A 23,407-nucleotide genomic window follows, 5' to 3' on the forward strand; every position below is an offset into this window, starting at 1 on the left:
AAATTACGGTCGTCTGTATTTTACTGGAATACGGCTGAGAAAAGTATAAATTTGCATTAAACAGTAAGAATCCTGGAATAAATGTTGCCAGGCGTTTAGCGTTTTAAGAACGTATATATTGACGTAAAGGAGTGATATTACGGTCACTAAGCCGTAAAAGATAATAACAAAGTAGGGTAAAATTACGGTTGCCTGTATTTTACTGAAATACGGCTGAGGACAGGATATTTTTATGGAGATTTTCCGATTAAGATTACGGATAATTTAAGTATATATGCTTTTGTGAGAATTATCAGTGTTGGCATAAGGCCTTATTAGTATAAACCAACCAAGCGAATTATTTCCATTAAGAATTATAAAGATTTTATTTTGCTGTGGATGATATGTCTACCGTGTTCAAACCAGTGATTTATGTAAATGGTTGTTAGTTGAATGTGTTGGGTCCAATCCCGTTTTTCATAATTGTATATATATATACTTTTATGAGTATTATTGTCCGTGATGGCATAAAGCCTTCTTTGTATAAATCAACCAAATGAAGGTATTTCCAATATTATTATTATTATTATTAGCTAAGCTGTAACCCTAGTTGGAAAGGCAAGATGCGATAAGTCCAAGGGGTCCAACAGGTTAAAATAGCCCAGTGTGGAAAGGAAATAAGGAAATAAATAACATTTAATTTATAAACTATAAAAGGACTTATGTCAGCCTGTTTAACATAAAAACATTATTATTAAAATTTGTTTTTGTTGTTCAAGACATATCTATCATGTGACATATGTCTATGTGTTCAAAGCAGTGGAATGATCTTCTTAATGGGGTAGTTGAATCAGTAGAACTTCAAAAGTTCAAACTTGCAGCAAATGTTATATGTTGAACAGGTTGATATAAATCCTTTTATAGTTTCTTATGAAATATCTGTTTTGACGTTACTGTTTTGAGGTATTTTATTTTAATTGCTCATTACTTCTTATATATTTTATTTATTTCCTATTTCCTTTCCTCACTGGGCTATTTTTCCCTGTTGGAACCCTTGGGCTTATAGCATCTTGCTTTTCCAAGTAGGGCTGTAGCTTGGTTAGTAATAATAATAATAATAATAATAATAATAATAATAATAATAATAATAATAATAATGCGTCGATCATTCACTTAAATCTTATGAAAAAATTTCGGAAAAATTTTGAAATTTCGAAATTTTTTATTTGTAACTTAATGACAAATTTCCGAAAATTTTGACTCTTCTAAATGTTGGGCGAACTTTCAAACTTTAATCTATATTGTACAATTTTTTTTTATCTGAAAAATTTGAATTTGAAATGTATTGACTCGAAAATAATTATCCGAAATTTGACAATCGGTATTGTTCCATATATAAAGTACAATTCTATTTTTTATTTCTTTTCTCTAAAATCTGACAGTTTTAAATGTTTGATATTTTAGATTCTAAAATCATCATCTATAAATTTGAAAATCTGTGATTCTTTCAAAATTTATATTTAGGGATAAATTTTGAAATTTAAAGTTTTATATTTATATCAAATTTGATATTTAGAGGTAAGTTTTCGAAATTTAAATAATGTCATATTTATTTCAAATTTAATATTTATGGTTAAGATTTCGAAATTTTGACAGTTTTATATTTATGCAAATTTTAGATTTAGATATAAGTTTTCGAAATTTTGACAGTTTTATATTTATTAAAATTTTAGATTTAGAAATAAGTTTTCGAAATTTTGAGAGTTTTATATTTACTCAAAGTTTAGATTTAGAAATAAGTTTTCGAAATTTTGTCAGTTTTATATTTACTCAAATTTTAGATTTAGAAATAAGTTTTCGAAATTTTAACAGTTTTATATTTATTTCAAATTTGATATCAATAAATTTTTCGAAATTTTAACAGTTTTATATTTATTTAAAATTTGATATCTATAAGTTTTTCGAAATTTTAATACTTTCATATTGATTTCAAATTTGTTATTTATTAGTAAGTTTTCGAAATTTTAATAATCTTATATTCCAAATTTGATATTTAGAAATAAGTTTTCTAAATTTTAATAATTTTACCTACCCCAGAGGATTCTATATCGGCATGTATATATATATATATATATATATATATATATATATATATATATATATATATATATATATATATATATTTATGTAAGTAAGTATGTATGTATGTATGTATGTATGTATATGTATACACAGTAGAGTCGAGGTTTCTTCAACGAGAGTGAGTTGCAAGATTCCGCCAGACTAAGTTATTCAATAGATGATACGAAACTTTTGAAGGACTCTCAGTCTGTTAATATTATTTGAATATGTCATTTTTGTATCTTTTAAATTACTACCAAAAGTAGAGAAAGCATGAATGAGTTTGTGACTTATATTTAATGTTTTTTAAAAGTTTTGAATTATTGAAAAGACTTGAGGCTTAAGAATTTTAAATTTTTAAAATAAATTAGTGATTGTTTATTTTTTTCAAATGTTTGAAATTATTTAAAAACTTGGGGCTTAAGAATTCTGAATTTTTGAAATAAATTAATATTTTGAATTATTGAAAAGACTTGGGGCTTAAGAATTCTGAATTTTTAAATGAATTAATGGTTTGAATTATTGAAAAGACTTGGGGCTGAAGAATTCTAGTTTTAAAATAAATTAGTTATTAAATTAGAATAAATCGGATAGAATGAAGGAAATTTATTTAATTTATTATTACTTTTTTTATTTTAATTATTTATGGAATCTGTCACTCGAATTAAAATATTGGTGAAAAATAATGAAAGACGAAGGAGTGGATTTAATCTCATAAAGTTGTTGCTGTTGTTATTATTACTTTTATTATTTTTATTATTATAATTATTATTATTATTATTGTTATTATTATTATTATTATTATTATTATTATTATTATTATTATTATTATAATTGTTATTATTATTGCTGTTGTTATTATTATTATTGGTTTTGTTGTTGTCGTTATTATCATATTTATTATTATTGTTATTGTTCTTGTTATCATTATTGTTCTTGTTATCATTATTGTTATTATTATTATTGTTATTTTTATTAATATTCTATTATTGTTATTATTATTATTATTATTATTATTATTATTATTGTTTTTGTCATTTTTAATATTTTGTTATTGATTTTATTATTATTATTATTATTATTATTATTATTATTATTATTATTATTATTATTTAATGAGTGAAATATCAGAGTTTAAACCATTACAGATATTGAAAACTATAATTAAAAACGAAACAGATTTGATAAGCGTATTACAAATTATTAAAGAACAACAAAACTTCATAAACATACGTATTTGAATATTGTTTATTAATTACTGAAAGAATATCTTGTGAAAAGTGAAGGGAAATCTACGAACTGGTGACTCCTTATTGCCAACATTGCCGGAAGTAGAAAGTAATTACGAGTGATTACGCAAGTAATTACGCAAGTATTACTTCGCATATGACAAGTACAACCCCGGATATAATGGAGGAATTCGTTGATAACAGATTTGGTGAGTAATGTGGAAATTGCGTAAGTTATTTAACTGTTATAAAAACTGCTGCTTAGAGTGAGCTTAGCTTGGCACACTGTAGATGGTACTGGGAGGTTTTTAACCTGTGTAGTGTATCTGTTGGTATGAATTTTATTCATGAAATTGTTTTTGGTAAATACAGGTGAGAAGTATTTAATTAAAAGTTCAATATAGAGACGGCTGGTGAAATCTAGCTGAGGCCCTTTGCGTCAATTGGTGTGGGAGTAGATGATGATGATGATGATGATGAAATACAATATAGGTCTCTCCAAAATACTTGTGGTTATAAAGTTAAAAACTAAAATTTATTATTATTATTAATATTAATATAATAATAATAATAATAATTATTATTATTATTATTATAATAATTATTATTATTATTAATAGTAGTAGTAGTAGTAGTAGTAGTAGTAGTATTGATATAATTATTATTATTATTGTTATTATTAATATAATTATTATTATTATTGCTATTATTATTATTATTATTATTAATTAGATAATCCACAGTTAAAAGGAATATTTTGAGTGAATCCTAGCTAGTTTCGTCATTGGCCTCTTCAAGAGGACTCTCTTGAAGAAGACAAGGACGAAACTAGTCAAGATTCACTCAATATTTTCCTTTCACCTGTTTTTTTTTTTTTTTTTTTTGGGGGGGGGGTGAATCACGTGTCCCTGTAAGCTTTACACACACACACACACACACACACACACACACACACACACACACACACACACACACACACACACTTTTAAAATAACAGTACAATAATGAACAAATAACCGATACAGTTTAACTTCAAGTAAACGACCTTGAAAGATGAGGAGAGGATTTCGTGCACCTGAATTCCTTTGTATGTAATAAGGCATCTCAGTTCTTTTTAGGATTGCCTAATTAGGCAATTTCAACATTCATCGTTTCCTAAAAGCCACGCTTATTCGAGTAGAGAAGAGACTAATCAAATTTGATATGCATATTATTGAATGTGATACTATATCCTGTTACGTGAGGTTGGAATGAACTATTTTTTTCTTCATTCGTCATTCGTTGTCTATTTAATCTCTTCTTCAGTGGCTACTTTCCTCTTGGTAAGGCCAGAAAAAACTCTTTAGCTATGTTAATCAGCTCTTCTAGAAGGACACTCCAAAATCAAACCATTGTTCTATAGTGTTGGGTAGTGACATAGCCTCTGTACCATGGTCTCCCACAGTCTTGGGTTAGAGTTCTCTTGCTGGAGGGTACACTCGGGCACACTATTCTATCTAATTTCTCTGCATGGTTAGTTAAAGTTTTTATAGTTTCTATATGAAATATTTATTTTAATGTTTTTCTCAAAATATTTTATTTTTCCTTGTTTCCTTTCCTCACTGGGCTATTTTCCCTGTTGGGGCCCTTGGACTTCTAGCACCCTGCTTTCCAACTAGGGCTATATCTTAGCAAGAGATAATAATAATAATGATAGTACAGTTAGAGTTGTTAGGCTAAATATTTAGATAGATATGCATACACGCATTCAATTCAACCATCTCCCCCTTACATAGCTACAACCCCTCTCCCCAGGGTATGACTACTCCCTCTCCCCCCTACCCAAGGGACGACGAGAGGCTTAATGTATATATATATATATATATATATATATATATATATATATATATATATATATATATGATAAATTTTGCACATTTTGACGTGGTTTTTTTTTCATATTCAAATAAGCCATATATTTTTCATACATTAATGTCTGGATTTTCTTACCGACCTCGGGATTAGAACCCCAGGCGAAACCACTCAAAGACAATAGTATCTGACCGGCCGGGAATCGAACCTTGGTCCACGAAATTTGTATCAACAGTGATATATATCTATATGTATATATATATACATATATATATATATTATATTATATATATATATATATATATATATATATATATATATATATATATATATATATACATACTTTCTCTTCGTTATATAGGGGAGATCAGCTACGTCTTGCAACCGACCCACCCACGTAAAGTCACAGTATAAAAACCATTTATTTACCTGATATAAACAAAACAGGTGTCTTAGGCAGATGTGTTGGGCCTACTACAGTGTACCAAGGCATAAAACGGACAATATAGAAAGACCAATAGATTCTGATTGACATTAATGGCGTCGTATATAACGACCTCTTTAGAAGGTCAGGCTGTGTGGGTGGAAAAGTCTCTCTCTCTCTCTCTCTCTCTCTCTCTCTCTCTCTCTCTCTCTCTCTCTCTCTCTCTCTCTCTGTTTGAAAGAGACTATTTCTTTCTCAGCTCCGATTGAATAAGTCTCTCTCTCTCTCACACTCTCTCTCTCTCTCTCTCTCTCTCTCTCTCACTCTCTCTCTCTCTCTCGATTAAAAGAGAGTCTCTCTCTCTCACACACACACACACACACAGTTCCGATTGAAAGAGAGAGACTCTCTCTCTCTCTCTCTCCCGATTGAAAGAGTCTCTCTCTCTCTCTCCCTCTCTCTCTCTCTTACACACACAGTTCCAATCGAAAGAGAGAGTCTCTCTCTCTCTCTCTCTCTCTCTCTCTCTCTCTCTCTCTCTCTCTCTCTCTCTCTCTCTCAGTTCCGATTGAATGAAAGACTCGGCTCCGATTGAAAGTCTCTCTCTCTCTCTCTCTCTCTCTCACGTGTGGTCTAGTTCGCTTTCTCTTTCGTCTTGTGCGCGAAATGAGATCGTTTGGAAACTGGTGGGCGGATTTGACCAAACCTGTAAATTTAACGAAGCAAAGATGCTATTTTGATATTTCAAAATTTAATTTCTCTCACAAAACTTCATTTTTTTAAATCAAAACTCCATTTCTCTATCAACACTTAAAATCTCTGTCAACGCTTCATTTTTTTTTATCAAAGCTTCATTTTTTTTATCAAAGATTCAATTCTCTCAAAGCTTCAGTTCTCTGCCAAAGCTTCAATTCTCTCTCAAAGCTTCATTTTTTTATCAAAGATTCAATTCTCTCAAAGCTTCAGTTCTCTGTCAAAGATTCATTATTCTTGCAAAGCTTCATTTCTCTTTCAAAGCTCCATTTTTTGTCAAAACTTTATTTCTCTATCAAAGTTTCCTTTCTCTGTCAAAGCTTCATTATTCTTTCAAAACTTCATTGCTCTGTCAAAGCTCCATTTTTTATCAAAACTTCAATTCTCTGTCAAAGCTTCATCATTCTTTCAAAACTTCATTGCTCTGTCAAAGCTCCATTTTCATCAAAACTTCAATTCTCTGTCAAAGCTTCATCATCCTTTCAAAACTTCATTCCTCTGTCAAAGCTCCATTTTTTATCAAAACTTCTATTCTCTGTCAAAGCGTCATTATTCTTTCAAAACTTCATTGCTCCGTCAAAGCTCCATTTTTTATCAAAACTTCAATTCTCTGTCAAAGCTTCATTATTCTTTCAAAACTTCATTGCTCTGCCAAAGCTCCATTTTTTTATCAAAACTTCAATTCTCTGTCAAAGCTTCATTAATCTTTCAAAACTTCATTGCTCTGTCAAAGGTCCTTTTTTATCAAAACTTCAACTCTCTGTCAAAGCTTCATTATTCTTTCAAAACTTCATTGCTCTGTCAAAGCTCCATTTTTTATCAAAACTTCTACTCTCAGTCAAAGCTTCATTATTCTTTCAAAACTTCATTGCTCTGTCAAAGCTCCATTTTTTATCAAAACTTCTACTCTCAGTCAAAGCGTCATTATTCTTTCAAAACTTCATTGCTCTGTCAAAGCTCCATTTTTTATCAAAACTTCTACTCTCAGTCAAAGCTTCATTATTCTTTCAAAACTTCATTGCTCTGTCAAAGCTCCATTTTTTTTATCAAAACTTCAATTCTCTGTCAAAGCTTCATTATTCTTTCAATACTTCATAAACAGCCATAATCTGGCCGTCCTTGAACCTACCTTGGGTTAATAGGAGACGTATGTAAACGTGTTAATACTTACATACATGCATACGTACATACATACACAACAACAAATGCAACCGTTTCTAGTCCAGTGCAGCACAAAGTCTTCAGACATGTCAATTGGCTAGTTTTCATATCCACACTGGTCAGTGCGGATTGGTGATGGTGGAAGATTTTCGTCTGATCGCTCACAGCTAACCAACTTAGTATGGGTGGCCCTGACTAGTACAGCTTTGTTAAACATGGCGATACGCAAAACCTTTCACCACGTTAAGGTATCCCCACTCAGAAATGGATATATACGTGTGTGTGAATCTGTATCTTATATATACATTTATGTATGTATGTCAATATTAAACGAATCTTACAACACAAGACCTCCCAGATACCAGCCATTTACGAGATAGATATCGAATATATTTTTCAAACGTCGGTCCAAATCGGCTCATAAAATATATGCAAAACAAGAACCACTGTCCACGAAGCACTTACTAAAGAGAAGACATTTAACAGGAAAATCACAAGAAACAATTTTTTTTTAAAACGTACGAAGTTTCCAGGATGTCCAACGCTGCCAAATTACCATTCGCCTTATAAGGTGGAAATTACCTTGGCAACGCTGCTTTCTGGGAGGTCTGACATGTGTGGTAACACTGTAGCCCCACCCTTGCTGGTAGGAGGGACTTGGGGAGGAGGAAGAGATAGGCCCTAAATCACAAGCAACATGCAAATTGCAGGAGGATTGCCACCCAACGCTCAGATAAGAGCCGAGGTGCAGAACTGGCTTAGAGCATAGTAGAGCAGACTGACTTCTCCCAAGTGTGTCGAATCCCACAGCAGAGCAGACTGATTTCTCCCCAGTGGGTCGAATCCTACAGCAGAGCAGACTGATTTCTCCCCAGTGGGTCGAATCCCACAGCAGAGCAGACTGATTTCTCCCCAGTGGGTCGAATCCCACAGCAGAGCAGACTGACTTCTCCCAAGTGTGTCGAATCCCACAGCAGAGCAGACTGATTTCTCCCCAGTGGGTCGAATCCCACAGCAGAGCAGACTGATTTCTCCCCAGTGGGTCGAATCCCACAGCAGAGCAGACTGACGTCTCCCCAGTGGGTCGAATCCCACAGCAGAGCAGACTGACCTCTCCCCAGTGGGTCGAATCCCACAGCAGAGCAGACTGACGTCTCCCCAGTGGGTCGAATCCCACAGCAGAGCAGACTGACGTCTCCCCAGTGGGTCGAATCCCACAGCAGAGCAGACTGATTTCTCCCCAGTGGGTCGAATCCCACAGCAGAGCAGACGGATTTCTCCCCAGTGGGTCGAATCCTACAGCAGAGCAGACTGATTTCTCCCCAGTGGGTCGAATCCCACAGCAGAGCAGACTGATTTCTCCCCAGTGGGTCGAATCCCACAGCAGAGCAGACAGAGGTCTCCCCAGTGGGTCGAATCCCACAGCAGAGCAGACAGACCTCTCCCCAGTGGGTCGAATCCCACAGCAGAGCAGACTGATTTCTCCCCAGTGGGTCGAATCCTACAGCAGAGCAGACTGATTTCTCCCCAGTGGGTCGAATCCCACAGCAGAGCAGACTGATTTCTCCCCAGTGGGTCGAATCCCACAGCAGAGCAGACTGACGTCTCCCCAGTGGGTCGAATCCCACAGCAGAGCAGACTGACCTCTCCCCAGTGGGTCGAATCCCACAGCAGAGCAGACTGACGTCTCCCCAGTGGGTCGAATCCCACAGCAGAGCAGACTGACGTCTCCCCAGTGGGTCGAATCCCACAGCAGAGCAGACTGATTTCTCCCCAGTGGGTCGAATCCCACAGCAGAGCAGACTGACGTCTCCCCAGTGGGTCGAATCCTACAGCAGAGCAGACTGATTTCTCCCCAGTGGGTCGAATCCCACAGCAGAGCAGACTGACGTCTCCCCAGTGGGTCGAATCCCACAGCAGAGCAGACTGACCTCTCCCCAGTGGGTTGAATCCCACAGCAGAGCAGACTGATTTCTCCCCAGTGGGTCGAATCCCACAGCAGAGCAGACTGACGTCTCCCCAGTGGGTCGAATCCCACAGCAGAGCAGACTGACCTCTCCCCAGTGGGTCGAATCCCACAGCAGAGCAGACTGATTTCTCCCCAGTGGGTCGAATCCCACAGCAGAGCAGACTGACGTCTCCCCAGTGGGTCGAATCCCACAGCAGAGCAGACTGACGTCTCCCCAGTGGGTCGAATCCCACAGCAGAGCAGACTGACCTCTCCCCAGTGGGTCGAATCCCACAGCAGAGCAGACTGACTTCTCCCCAGTGGGTCGAATCCCACAGCAGAGCAGACTGACGTCTCCCCAGTGGGTCGAATCCCACAGCAGAGCAGACTGACCTCTCCCCAGTGGGTCGAATCCCACAGCAGAGCAGACTGATTTCTCCCCAGTGGGTCGAATCCCACAGCAGAGCAGACTGACGTCTCCCCAGTGGGTCGAATCCCACAGCAGAGCAGACTGACCTCTCCCCAGTGGGTCGAATCCCACAGCAGAGCAGACTGATTTCTCCCCAGTGGGTCGAATCCCACAGCAGAGCAGACTGACGTCTCCCCAGTGGGTCGAATCCCACAGCAGAGCAGACTGACCTCTCCCCAGTGGGTCGAATCCCACAGCAGAGCAGACGGATTTCTCCCCAGTGGGTCGAATCCCACAGCAGAGCAGACTGACGTCTCCCCAGTGGGTCGAATCCCACAGCAGAGCAGACTGACCTCTCCCCAGTGGGTCGAATCCCACAGCAGAGCAGACTGACGTCTCCCCAGTGGGTCGAATCCCACAGCAGAGCAGACTGACGTCTCCCCAGTGGGTCGAATCCCACAGCAGAGCAGACTGACGTCTCCCCAGTGGGTCGAATCCCACAGCAGAGCAGACTGATTTCTCCCCAGTGGGTCGAATCCTACAGCAGAGCAGACTGATTTCTCCCCAGTGGGTCGAATCCCACAGCAGAGCAGACTGACGTCTCCCCAGTGGGTCGAATCCCACAGCAGAGCAGACTGACGTCTCCCCAGTGGGTCGAATCCCACAGCAGAGCAGACTGGTGTCTCCCCAGTGGGTCGAATCCCGCAGCAGAGCAGACAGAGGTCTCCCCAGTGGGTCGAATCCCGCATCAGAGCAGACAGAGGTCTCCCCAGTGGGTCAAATCCCACAGCAGAGCAGACTGACGTCTCCCCAGTGGGTCGAATCCCACAGCAGAGCAGACTGACTTCTCTCCAGTGGGTCGAATCCCGCAGCAGAGCAGACTGACGTCTCCCCAGTGGGTCGAATCCCGCAGCAGAGCAGACTGACGTCTCTCCAGTGGGTCGAATCCCGCAGCAGAGCAGACTGACGTCTCCCCAGTGGGTCGAATCCCGCAGCAGAGCAGACTGACGTCTCTCCAGTGGGTCGAATCCCGCAGCAGAGCAGACTGATGTCTCCCCAGTGGGTCGAATCCCGCAGCAGAGCAGACTGACGTCTCTCCAGTGGGTCGAATCCCGCAGCAGAGCAGACTGACGTCTCCCCAGTGGGTCGAATCCCGCAGCAGAGCAGACTGACGTCTCCCCAGTGGGTCGAATCCCGCAGCAGAGCAGACTGACGTCTCCCCAGTGAGTCGGGTCGAATCCCGCAGCAGAGCAGACTGACGTCTCCCCAGTGGGTCGAATCCCACAGCAGAGCAGACTGACGTCTCCCCAGTGGGTCGAATCCCGCAGCAGAGCAGACTGATTTCTCCTCTGCAATGGCTTGAATCCCACCCACTTGCCAATAAGTCCAAGAATATGTCCCTCTCTCTGGTGTCCGAGTAGCCACATTTTTCAAACGGAATTGTGACACAGGTCGATAAACACAAATATTTTATCATTCTTATGGGTTTCGTATGTATTGATATATTGCTTTCATCCCTTTAAATAAGGTTTAATGAGGCTTCGCTGTCAGTGCGAGTTCTGTAATGCTCAGAGTTTTTTTTGTGGGTGCCGCAATATATATATATATACATATATATATATATATATATATATATATATATATATATATATATATATATATATATATATATATATATATATATATATATGTGTATATATATATATATATATATATATATATATATATATATATATATATATATATGTGTATATATATATATGTATATATATATATATGTATATATATATATATATATATATATATATATATATATATATATAACAAATTCAGCCGGTTTTAGTCCACTGCAGGACAAAGTCCTCAGACACTGTACAGCTTTGCTGATCATGGAGATACGCAAAGCTTTTCAGGGTTATTGTGGCCGATGTGGTAACGTCCCTGACTGGTGATCACCAGACTGTGGTTCGAGTCCCGCTCAAACTCTTTAGTTTCTTTGGTCGTTGCAACCTCACCATCCTTGTGAGCTAAGGATGGCGGGTTTTTGGATAGTATTTATGTCTATCTGCCGAGTCATCAGCAGGCATCGCTTGCCCCTCCTTGGTCCTAGCTTGGGTGGAGAGGGGGCTTGGGCGTTGATCGTATATATATGGTCAATCTCCAGGGCACTGTCCTGCTTGATAGGGAAATGTCACTGTCCTTTACCCATGCCATTCATGAGCGGCCTTTAAACCTTTAAACATGCCTTTATTCATGTCTGGTGGTTTGGCCAGTTTTCATCACCTCCCCCCTCTATTAGCCCATTACCACGGCGTCTTCCCCCCCCCCCCCCCCCATACCTCTCGCCACGACCTGGGAGGCCGATACAACAAGACTCCTAATCAAATGGTTCAGCTTCATAAACAAACAAGGGCTGGAATAGCGTCTGTCAACTTTCCACTCTGTTCAATTTACGATTCTTTTTTCCCCCTGGGATTAAATCGCAAATGCCCACGTGAAAGATAAATTCTTGGGCCCTGTCTATACTTGGTGATCTCGAGGTTGTAACGCCTTAGAAGGCCGGTTGTTAGCGGGTTCTCGAAGTGCATAAATGCATGGTCCTTGGTACCTGCGAAATGCCTGTCGTCAGCTTGATTGAGAGTAGCGTATTATCGTCAGCTCGATTGAGAGTATCGTATTATCGTTAGCTTGATTGAGAGTATCGTATTATCGTCAGCTCGATTGAGAGTATCGTACTATCGTCAGCTCGATTGAGAGTATCGTATTATAATGCAGAGGGGATAAATGGATGTGCGTCTTGCATTTCATTCCAGTGCAAACAAGACTACCTCCGGTGGATACGTTGTTGAAAAAAAAAAGGTAAAAATTCTGGGATAAATGTTGCCAGGCATTTACCGTCTTAAAAACTGATATATTCACGTAAAGGAGTGATATTACGGTCACCAAACCGTAAAAGATAATAACAAAGTAGGGTAAAAATTACGGTCGCCTATATTTTACTGAAATACGGCTGAGAACAGGATATTTTTACGGAGATTTTCCGACTAAAATTACGTTTTTTGAACAGTATATCAGTAGTCGTCGTATAAAACACAGACTAGGATGAAAGTAATCAAAGATGCAGTCCAGCCACGTACATTATTCTCCTTCGATACACCTCTGTGTAAACATATCTGATAAGTTACTGAGACCTGTCATTGGACGCAGTTTCGCAATATACTACAGCCAATAAAACACGAGGTTTTAAGGCCTCGTTAGTCGCCAAGGTTCAATACTCGAACATTTTTATCTCGACGGTGCATTTCTGTAACTTTCGAATTCATGTAATACACATTTTCTGCTTGGTCAGTCACTCAAGAATGGCTTTTCTTCTTCTTCTTCTTCTTCTTCTTCTTCTTCTTCTCCTCCTTCTTCTTCCTCTTCTTCTTCTTCTTTTTCACAGGTAAAGCGTAATTCTAAATTTCAAGATTCTTCTTTTTCTCCTCCTCCTCCTCCTCCTCCTCCTTCTTCTTCTTCTTCTTCTTCTTCTTCTTCTTCTTCTTCTTCTTCTTCTTCTCCTCCTCCTTCTTCTTCTTCTGCTTCTTCTTCTTCTTCTTCTCCTTCTCCTTCTCCTCCTTCTTCTTCTTCTTCTTCTTCTTCTTCTTCTTCTTCTTCACAGGTAAATCGTAATTCTAAATTTCGAGATGACTTTCGAGTGCAAAATCATTCACGCATATATAATAGCCATTATCATGAGCAACTGAAGTACGAGCATTGAAGGGAGATAATGAATAAAGAGAGAGAGAGAGAGAGAGAGACTTCAACCAGTTTAGGCGAATGTATTCCCTAGTCGAGGCCCCTAACGGTTTCGATAATGATATGCAACCAAAGTCAAAGAAGTCGGACAGCCAAGTGAGAAGAAGAGACCACAGGCAACGAACTCAGAGCATAAGGTGTAAAAGCGCACTGTAAGCGCTTCGTCAGATAACACGTAATCAGTCAATCTTTTAGAAGCTGAAACAGTAGAATGATCAGTGGCTTATGACTCATGTCAGATTGTGACTCTCTCTCTCTCTCTCTCTCTCTCTCTCTCTCTCTCTCTCTCTCTCTCTCTCTCTCTCAAAAATACCCACTGATAAAAACTAAGCTGTGATTATGTCTCCGTTATCATATAACTGAAGATAAGTTTGTAACAGACAAAGTGGTAGTATAGTTTCATCTGTTGAAGGAAAAGAACTAGTTTCTTTTTTGCAAGCGAAATACGGATTATTATTCAGTTTTACTTTGTAGTTTGAGGTTAGTGGTTGAATATTCATATATTACATTATCTTAGGTATTTATTATTCAATTTTGCTTAGTGATTTGATCATCTAGTGAGCCCGTTTGATTGATTTCTCACTTCAATATGTGTAGCAGTTGAATGATTTCTCTCTTCAATATGTATAGCAGTTTAATGATTTCTCTCTTCAAATTGTATGGTTACTTTTTTATGAAATAAGAAATAAGTCAACTTGCATTGTTACTTTTTTCATTTTTAAGTAAAAAATAAGTAGTAATCAATTTATTGTTAGTTGAATGTAGTGAATGAAACATGAAATTTATGAATGAATAAATTCTTCATTACCTTTATGAAAAATATGTCCTCCGTCATACATGTTGGTTGATAAGTTCATTTTAACTCAATGCTACACAGTATTCTAGAAGTTGTATTCCTGCTGTGACCAAGTTGTGGAATGATCTTCCTAATCGGGTAGTTGAATCAGTAGAACTTCAAAAGTTCAAAGTTGGAGCAAATGTTTTTATGTTGACCAGGCTGACATGAGTCTTTTTATAGTTTATATAGGACATATCTGTTTTTGAAGTTGTTAATAGTTTATATAGGACATATCTGTTTTGACGTTGTTAATAGTTTATATAGGACATATCTGTTTTTGACATTGTTAATAGTTTATATAGAACATATCTGTTTTGACGTTGTTAATAGTTTATATAGGACATATCTGTTTTTGACATTGTTAATAGTTTATATAGAACATATCTGTTTTGACGTTGTTAATAGTTTATATAGGACATATCTGTTTTGACGTTGTTAATAGTTTATATAGGACATATCTGTTTTGACGTTGTTAATAGTTTATATAGGACATATCTGTTTTTGACATTGTTAATAGTTTATATAGAACATATCTGTTTTGACGTTGTTAATAGTTTATATAGGACATATCTGTTTTGACGTTGTTAATAGTTTGTATAGGACATATCTGTTTTTGACGTTAATAGTTTATATAGGACATATCTGTTTTTGACGTTGTTAATAGTTTATATAGGACATATCTGTTTTTGACGTTAATAGTTTATATAGGATATATCTGTTTTGACGTTGTTAATAGTTTGTATAGGACATATCTGTTTTTGACGTTAATAGTTTATATGGGACATATATGTTTTGACGTTGTTAATAGTTTGTATAGGACATATCTGTTTTCGACGTTGTTAGTAGTTTATATAGGACATATCTGTTTTTGACGTTAATAGTTTATATAGGACATATCTGTTTTTGACGTTGTTAATAGTTTATATAGGACATATCTGTTTTGACGCTGTTACTGTTTCTAGAATGATTTATTGTTAATTTATTCTCATCATTTATTTATTTCCTTATTTCCTTTCCTCACTGGGCTATTTTTCGATATTGGAGCCCTTGGGCTTATAGCATCTTGCTTTTCCAACTAGGGTCGTAGCTTGGCTAGTAATAATAATAATAATAATTCATATTAATGTTGATTGAGCAGGCAATATGTCATCATCATTCATTTCAAGATCAGGCGCTTTTGGTATAATATCCAAGTCGAGATTTGATTGGTGATTCATGGAGTTTTGCTTGTATTTGCTATTTGCTTGCTAATTCCTTGGAGTTTACAAGGTGATTTCCTGGTATTGCTTGCATGGTCAACTATAGGATTTTTAAATGAATGATTTATTATTATTATTATTATTATTATTATTATTATTATTATCATTATAATTAATTATAATTATTATTATCATTATTGAAATTATTGTTATTATTATTATTATTATTATTAATATTATAATTATTATTATTTATTATTATAATAATAATAATTATTATTATTATTATTATTATTATTATTACTACCTCCGACAACGAAGTTAGGAGATTATGTTTTACGCACTGTATGCCAATTTGTTTGTTTGTAAACAACTTCCTGGCCACAGTTTTACTCATAGAATAGTAAAACTTTCAGTGATTGATTTTGAAAGTCCTAGGTCAAGGGTCAAGGTCAGAAAAAGGTCGACCGCATTAACCCTAAGGCAAGCTGGTTTCGATTGCTGACGTGGTGGAGGTCTGCACTCTCAGAATTCTTTTGTAGTTGTTGTTGTTGTTGTTGTTGTTGTTGTTGTTGTTGTTATTATTATTATTATTATTATTATTATTATTATAATAATAATATACGACGCATTAAAGTTTATGAAAGGTATAGAATTAACTGTTTAATCTTTTTATATACTAAATGATTCTTAGACCCTAACTATGACATCTGTTTTAATGTTGTTACTGTTCTTAAAATACTTTATTTGAATTGTTTATTACTTTTCATACAGTGTATTTATTTCCTTATTTCCTTCCCTTACCGGGCTATTTATCCCGGTTGGGGCCCTTGGGCTTATAACATCCTGCTTTTCCATCTAAGATTGTAGCTTAGCTAGTAATGATAATACTAATAGTAATTATAATAATAATAATGATAATAATAATAATAATTTCCTTATTTCCTTTGCTCACAGGGCTATTTTTCCCGGTTGGGGCCCTTGGGCTTATAGCATCCTGCTTTTCCAACTAAGATTGAAGCTTAGCTAATAATAATAATACTAATAGTAATTATGATAATAATAATAACAATAATAATAATAATGATAATGATAATAATTTCCTTATTTCCTTTCCTCACTGAGTTATTTATCCCTTTTTGGGGATCTTGGGCTTATAGCATCCTGCTTTTCCAACTAAGATTGTAGCTTAGCTAGTAATAATAATAATAATAATAATAATAATAATAATAATAATAATAATAATAATAGTAATAGTAATAAATAGAGGGGCACTCAGTAGAGCACAGGCTTCCACTGTGGCAGCTTATTTATTGACCTTTTGCTTGACTTTGACCTTTGACCTTAACATATATTAATTGGCGTACATTTCCATACCCTCAAATATTTACCAAGTTTGAAATCTCTGTGACAACGATGTCCAAACTTATGGCCGATTACGTGAATTGGACATTTTGCTTGGCGTGTTTGGATTAAAATTGTGGCCAGGAAGCTGTTCACAAATAAACACACACACACACAAAGAGGGGGTAAAACATAACCTCCTCCCAACTTTGTTGGCGTAGGTAATAATAATAATAATAATAATAATAATAATAATAATAAAAAACACAAACACACACACACAAACCGGGGGTAAAACATAACCTCCTTCCAAATTCGTTGGTGGAAGTAATAACAACAACAACAACAATAATAATAATAATAATAATAATAATAATCGAATATATAAAATGGGACCCAATTATTTATTACCTTTTGTGATATCCTTTAGGGATTTTCAAGGTTCATTGATTAATCCCCCGAACTAGATTACTAGATGGATTACTAGGCTTGTGATTTGGTTAGAGGCATTGTTTCGACTAGAGATTACAAACTAGATTACCCTTGGATATTCTTGTACAAGTCCTCTTGAATGTGTCATAAACAGACGAAACCGGTCTTGGCCTTACTCCCTGTATCATTTTCTGTGTGGTGTTTTCGTAAAAACAAAACATAGTTGTTGTATATTATATATATATATATATATATATATATATATATATATATATATATATATATATATCTTTGTGGTCACGCAGAGCAGGATTACGAGATGCTGAGCCATCGGGTTGGAGAGAGTAAGTAGTCATATTTGGGTGAGAGGGAGGTGCGTGTGTGCATATCTATCTAAGTATTTAGATATCATTTTATTATATATATTACAATAATTTTCCTGTCACGCCCAGCAGCATTCTCCGACGTATAAATATTCGGTCTTTCCTCAGGTAGGGGGAGAGGAAGTAGTCATACCCTGCAGAGAGGGGGTTGCAATTAGGAAAGTGGGAGGTGGTGTGTGTGCATATCTACCTAAATCTTTAGCCGCCATTTTTGACGGGTCGCGTACCTAAGTGCTGAGAATATCGACTGTGAAAATAATCGTAAATTAAACCAGAACTTGTCTTCATACTAAAATCTTGTTAGAACTGTAAGTTAAGACTCCTTGAAGGTTGGTAAACCTAATGGATATTTATTTAATTTTTTATTGTCAGGACGAAGGTTGAGCGAGTGTGTGACTGGAATTGATAAATAGCTAAACATTAAAAAAAAAAAAATGTTAAGGTTAGATCGAGTTGTATTGTTGAATCGGTAGGAACTTCAAAAGTTCAAACTTGCAGCGAATGTTTTTATGTTGAACAGGCGGATATAAGTTTCTCTCTTTAGTTTATATATACGATAAATCTGTTTTAACTTTATGGTTCTTAAAGCGTTTTATTTTAATTGTTCATTACTTCTCTTGTAGTTTATTTATTTCCTTATTTATTTTCCTCACTGGGCTATTTTTCCCTGTTGGATCCCTGGGGCTTACAGCATCCTGCTTTTCCAACTAGGATTGTAGCTTAACTGATAATAATAATAATAATAAAAATAATAATAATAATAATAATAAGATATGGAATCTATATAACCTTTTCTATTTATATTTAATGTGTATGTGTTTATACCTATATGTATATATATATATATATATATATATATATATATATATATATATGTGTGTGTGTGTGTGTGTGTGTGTCTGTTTGTGTGTGATTTATTTTATTAAATAATTCCACCCAGTTAAAGATCTTCATTAATTTTTTTTTCTGATTTCAAGGCTTTCAGTAAAACGCCAATTCAAAATAGTGGCTGTCATTGGTGCTATCCACAATACACACACACACACACACACACACACACACACACTTGCAAAACGAAAATAAAAAGCAGCAGTAATTTCTAACATGAAAACTTAACTTGACGATAAGATTAGGAATAAGGTTATTAGCACACACACTAATCAAACCTGATAAGTTATCAGACCCTTTGTAAGAGTGCCGGTAGATTTGGCAATTTATTATCTGAAATCCATTCGTAATACGTAAGAAGGATTGCATAAATTCGATGTTTGAATTTTTTAAAATCATTTATACCTTAACGTGGTGAAATAGTCTGTGTATTGCCATGATCACCAAAGCTGTACTAGTCAGGGACATCATTACTAAAGTTGGTTAGCTGGGTGTGATCAGACGAAAATCTCCCACCATCACCAGTCCGCACTGGCCGGTGTGGTGATGAAAATTGGCTAAACCCCAGACATGAATAAAGGCATGTCTGAGTCCATTGTCCAGCAGTGGACTAGAAACGACTTTATTTGATGTTTTTGTCATTTGTACTTATGCCTGGAGGTGTACCTGACACAAGTTCGAGCCCTGACTGCTAATGCTGCCATGCCTGATTTAAGTTCGAGTCCTGACTGCTATTTATGCTTTTTCTGACTCAAGTTCGAGTCCTGACTGCTATTAATGCTCTTTCTGACTCAAGTTCAAATCCTGACTGCTATTAATGCATTTTCTGTCCCAAGTTCGAGTCCTGACTACTATTAAGGCTTTTTCTGACTCAAGTTCGAGTCCGGACTGCTGTTAATGCTTTTTCTGACTCAAGTTCGAGTCCTGACTGCTACTCCCATCCGTGACTTAAATTAGAGGCCTGACTTCTACTTTGGCAGTTGCTAACTCAAGTTCGAGTCCCAAATTAAAGGCATCTTCTTTCACCCAACCTCTCTCTCTCTCTCTCTCTCTCTCTCTCTCTCTCTCTCTCTCTCTCTCTCTCTCTCTCTCTCTCTCTCTCAATTACAAACATTCTTGCATATCACAGTAGAAGTTCCTTTAGTGTCAGGAGATGAGTTAGCGAATATAAACAGGTGTCAAGAGTGTTCATAATGATTGACGTCTCTCCGTGGATGTTTTCTTGCGCGCATGCGCGAAAGATTGCGTCATTGTGTGCCGGGTCACGTAGACTAATCGGCTATATTCTTGCGGCGTTTGACCTTGAATGAATAATTTTACCTCAGAAAAAGTTTGTGATATTTGGAAAGAATATTTACATATACATTTATAAAAATTCCCTTTCTGAGTGGGGATACCTTAACGTGGTGAAAGGGTTTGCGTATCGCCATGATAAAGCATAGCTGTACTAGTCAGGGCCAACCGTACTAGGTTGGTTTGCTGTAAGCTATCAGATTGAAGTCTCCCCCCATCACCAATCTACACTGGTCAGCGTGGCGATGTAAATAGGCATTTAAAACGGTTGTTTTTATTATATATATATATACATATATATATATATATATATATATATATATATATATATATATATATATATATATATGTATATACAGTATATATATATATGTATATATATATAAATAAATATATATATATATATATATATATATATATATATATATATATATATATATATATATGTATACAGTATGTATATATATATAAATTATACACACACACACACACACACTATATATATATATATATATATATATATATATATATATATGCATAATCTATGATTCATTGCCTTGCTAAGCTTTCTGAATTATGGTAGACACTGATAGTCACTGATAACGTTGATATTGTTCTTGACGATTGGGAATACTCTCTCTCTCTCTCTCTCTCTCTCTCTCTCTCTCTCTCTCTCTCTCTCTCTCTCTCTCTCTCTCTCCCATCAAGTTAGAACAGCAGGATTTCGTCCCCATCTTTCTCTTCTCCTCCTCTTCCTCTTTTTCATCTTCTTTTCCTCTCTTTTTCCTCTCCTCCTCCTCTTTTTCCTATTCCTCTTTTTCCTCTCTTTTTTCTCTTCCTCTTTTTCTTCTCCTCCCCCTTTTCCTATTCCTCTTTTTCCTCTCCTTTTCCCCTTTTTCCTCTCCTCCTCCTCGTCTCCTCCTCATCGTTTTCCTCTTCTTCTTTTTCCTCTCTTCCTTTTCATCGTCCTCTTTTTCCTCTCCTCCTCCTCTTTTTCCTCTCCTTCTCTTCCCCTTTTTCCTCTCCTCCTCCTCGTCTCCACCTCTTCTTTTTTCTCTCATTCTCTCCCTCTTTTTCCTCTCCTCCTCCTTGTCTCCACCTCTTCTTTTTTCTCTCCTTTTCTCCCTCTTTTTCCTCTCCCTCTTTTTCTTCTCCTCCCCACATTGTCTTGGACACCCGGAGGCTTTGAGGATGCCTTGGACTTCAAGAACGTTTTCTATCCTTTTCAGAATCTTGTTTAAATTTTCTAGGTTTCTTCTTTTATATTCTTCAAGGCTATAAATAATCCTTTTGACGGGGTCGTTGTCCATTCATTAATAAACAGCCTTGCGTATTTAGTTAACTTTAGTTAAGAAACCGTTAGATTTATATATATTTTTTTTTTAAATATGGCACTAATAAATTCTCACTTGCTCTGGACAATTATTGTTCGTGAAACTTTTGCCAATCGTTTATGCACTTTTTGCCAATCGTTCGTGTACATTTTACCGATCATTCGTGCACATTTTATCAATTGCTCGTGCAATTTTTGTCAATTGTTCGTGCAATATTTGCCAATTGCTCGTGCAATTTTTGCCAGTTGTTCGTGCATTTTTTGCTAATTGCTTGTGCAGTTTTTGCCAATTGTTCGTGCAATTTTTGCCAATTGTTCGTGCATTTTTTGTCAATTGTTCGTGAAATTTTTGCCAATTGTTCGTGCATTTTTTGCCAATCGTTCGTGCACATTTTGCCGATCATTCGTGCACATTTTTTCAATTGCTCGTGTAATATTTGCCAATTGTTCGTGCATTTTTTTCCTATTGTTCGTGTAATTTTTGCCAATTGCTTGTGCAGTTTTTGCCAATTGTTCGTGCAATTTTTGCCAATTAATGCAGTTTTTGTTAATTGTTTGTGCAATTTACTTTCAATTTTTCGTGAATTTTTTGCCAATTTTTGGTGTACGTTTTGCCAATTTTTCCTGTAATTTTCGCCAATTTTTCCGGCATTTTATGCGAATTTTTTGTGTACTTTTTGGAAATTGTTCATGCGCCTTTTGGCAATTGTTCTCAAACTCATTTGTTATTCAACAGGAGTCAAATCTGCATACCATCTCATAAGTTTCCGTTGGAATTCGAGACCGTTTGAAGCAAGACTCTTGGTCTGAAGGTCGTTAAAGATAGCTCTAGGATATGAGGAGGACTCTTTTTATTCTCAGTTTTTATATGGAGGATACAATGAAGGTATAATTTGGGATGCTTTTTAAGGGGTGTGGGGGGTGAGTGAAGATGGCGGGTGGTCATAACGATTACCTCTTTTTTTTTTTTTTTTTTTTTTTTTTTTTCTCCAGGGCGGTCGTTATGAAACGTTTTTCTAAGGTAGATACGTTAGGTTATGTAACTTTCAGGTTTAGCTAATTTTAAACGTTTTCATAGTCAATTTATACATACAAGGATACAATTTTTTTTTTTTTTTTTTTTTTTTTTTTTATCAATACTTGAGATACATCATATGCTTATCCGATTTATGAGATAGCAATTTATATGTTTCGTTTCCGGCAATTTGAAAAATATTCTGAACCAGCGTACGCGACCCGTCAACAATGATGGATAAATATTTTGATTGAAATGCACACACGCACACGTACCTACCTGCCTCTCACCAGTGTATGACTACTCCCTCCTCCCCCTTCCCGAGGGACGGGATATATATATTTATATATATATATATATATATATATATATATATATCCTCAACCGTTACTAGTCCACTGCAGAACAAAGGCCTCAGACAGGTCCTTCTGTTTATGGTCTTGCTGTGCCCGCAAACTTTCTTAGTTTGTCACTCCATTGTCTTCTCTTCTTTCCCCTTCTTTTTTTACAATCTCTAGGAACCCATTGTGGTATTTTTAATGCCCATCTATTACCTGTCACAAACACACACACACACACACACACATATATATATATATATATATGTATATATATATGTATATATATATATATATATATATTCAAATAAGACATATATTTTAATACATTTTCATAGCATTTAGTCCCTGTCATACAAGCATCTTGGACCAGGGTTCGATTCCCCAGCCTATCAGAAGCTATTGTCTTTGAGTTGATTCCCCCTTGGGTTTTTGATCCCAAGTTATAAGAGAGTATCCAGCCAATAGGGTATTAGAGTATATGGCTTATTTGAAAATGAAAAACAAGTCTAAATGTCCAAAATTTATCATATATGTGTGTGTATATATATATATATATATATATAAGCGTATAAGTTAAAAAATAAATTGATGAAAAAAAATCTTGAATCAACCATATCACCAAATAATATCCTTTGTGACGATCAGCAACCCAAATCTCTATTTCGAACTCT

At 36.1% G+C, this 23,407-nt stretch overlaps 1 protein-coding gene across 5 annotated transcripts in view; it reads left to right on the top strand.

Annotated features, from left to right (window-relative positions):
• LOC137621628 (breast cancer anti-estrogen resistance protein 3 homolog) overlaps positions 1-23,407 on the top strand; it is a 335,690-nt gene that overhangs the window by 151,992 nt on the left and 160,291 nt on the right. The window contains exon 1 of one of the 5 annotated variants that reach the window (XM_068352088.1): positions 3,249-3,538. The exons of 3 other annotated variants lie outside the window; for them this stretch is intronic. The gene's annotated coding sequence lies outside the window, so the exon portion shown is untranslated. Of the gene's footprint in view, positions 1-3,248; positions 3,539-14,064; positions 14,151-23,407 lie in introns of those variants that run through there. One more of the 5 variants, XM_068352089.1, reaches the window with a different exon arrangement.

Source organism: Palaemon carinicauda, chromosome 28, assembly GCF_036898095.1.
Source record: "Palaemon carinicauda isolate YSFRI2023 chromosome 28, ASM3689809v2, whole genome shotgun sequence".
NCBI classification, from domain to species: domain Eukaryota; kingdom Metazoa; phylum Arthropoda; class Malacostraca; order Decapoda; family Palaemonidae; genus Palaemon; species Palaemon carinicauda.